Here is a 1,704-nt window from a genome sequence, read left to right as displayed (position 1 = left end):
CAGGAGCAAAGACAAAGGCATTCTTGTTGAGGCTGATCCTGAACCTGAAAAGACCTTGAAGAGAAAGCTAAGAGAAGCCAAAGCATAACTCTCTTTAGAGGACCTGACCGAATTCTTCAAAGAAGAAGAACACATGGCAGCCGAAAACAACAATGCCAACAATGCAAGGAAGGTGATGGGTGACTTTACTGCACCTACTCCCGATTTCTATGGGAGAAGCATCTCTATCCCTGCCATTGGAGCAAACAACTTTGAGCTTAAGCCTCAATTAGTTTCTCTAATGCAACAGAATTGCAAGTTCCATGGACTTCCATTGGAAGATCCTCATCAGTTTTTAGCTGAGTTCTTGCAAATCTGTGATACTGTCAAGACTAATGGGGTTGACCCTGAGGTCTACAGACTTATGCTATTCCCTTTTGCTGTAAGAGACAGAGCTAGGACATGGTTGGACTCTCAACCTAAAGAAAGCCTGGACTCTTGGGAAAAGCTAGTCAATGCCTTCTTGGCAAAGTTCTTTCCACCTCAAAAATTGAGTAAGCTTAGAGTGGAAGTCCAAACCTTCAGACAGAAGGAAGGAGAATCCCTCTATGAAGCTTGGGAAAGATACAAACAATTAATCAGAAAGTGTCCTTCTGATATGCTTTCTGAATGGAGCATCATAGGTATTTTCTATGATGGTCTCTCTGAACTATCCAAGATGTCTTTGGATAGCTCTGCTGGAGGATCTCTTCATTTGAAGAAGACGCCTACTGAAGCTCAAGAACTGATTGAAATGGTTGCAAATAACCAATTCATGTATACTTCTGAAAGGAATCCTGTGAACAATGGGACTAGTCAGAAGAAAGGAGTTCTTGAGATTGACACTCTGAATGCCATATTGGCTCAGAACAAAATATTGACTCAACAAGTCAATATGATTTCTCAAAGTCTGTCTGGAATGCAAAATGCACCAAGCAGTACTAAGGAAGCTTCATCTAAGGAAGAAGCTTATGATCCTGAGAACCCTTCAATGGAAGAGGTGAATTACATGGGAGAACCCTATGGAAACACCTATAATCCTTCATGGAGAAATCATCCAAATTTTTCATGGAAGGATCAATAGAGACCTCAACAAGGTTTCAATAACAATAATGGTGGAAGAAACAGGTTTAGCAATAGCAAGCCTTTTCCATCATCTTCTCAGCAACAGACAGAGAGTTCTAAGCAGAATAACTCTGACTTAGCAACCATGATCTCTGATCTGATCAAAACTACTCAAAGTTTCATGACTGAAACTAGGTCTTCCATTAGAAACTTGGAAGGACAAGTGGGTCAGCTGAGCAAGAAAATTACTGAACTCCCTCCCAGTACTCTCCCAAGCAATACAGAAGAAAATCCAAAAGGAGAGTGCAAGGCCATTAACATGGCCGAATTTTGGGAGGAAGAAGAGGCAATGAACACCACTGAGGAAGGCCTCACTGGGCGTCCACTGGCCTCCAATGAGTTCCCCAATGAGGAATCATGGGAATCTGAGGCTCAAACTGAGACCATAGAGATTCCATTGGACTTACTTCTGCCATTCATGAGCTCTGATGAGTATTCTTCCTCTGAAGAGGATGAGTATGTCACTGAAGAGCAAGTTGCTAAATACCTTGGAGCAATCATGAAGCTAAATGACAAGTTATTTGGAAATGAGACTTGGGAGGATGAATCCCCTTTGCTCAC

General features: G+C 42.0%; 1 non-coding gene across 1 annotated transcript; it reads right to left on the bottom strand.

Annotated features, from left to right (window-relative positions):
• Positions 1-535: 535 nt before the first annotated feature.
• Positions 536-643, bottom strand: LOC112713958 (small nucleolar RNA R71). The gene has a single exon (XR_003158917.1). It is a non-coding gene; the product is annotated as a small nucleolar RNA R71 (small nucleolar RNA).
• Positions 644-1,704: the final 1,061 nt, after the last annotated feature.

This window comes from Arachis hypogaea, chromosome 9 (assembly GCF_003086295.3).
Source record: "Arachis hypogaea cultivar Tifrunner chromosome 9, arahy.Tifrunner.gnm2.J5K5, whole genome shotgun sequence".
Classification (NCBI taxonomy): domain Eukaryota; kingdom Viridiplantae; phylum Streptophyta; class Magnoliopsida; order Fabales; family Fabaceae; genus Arachis; species Arachis hypogaea.
Note: the sequence above shows the minus strand (reverse complement) of the source record. Positions and strands in the feature narration are given on the sequence as shown.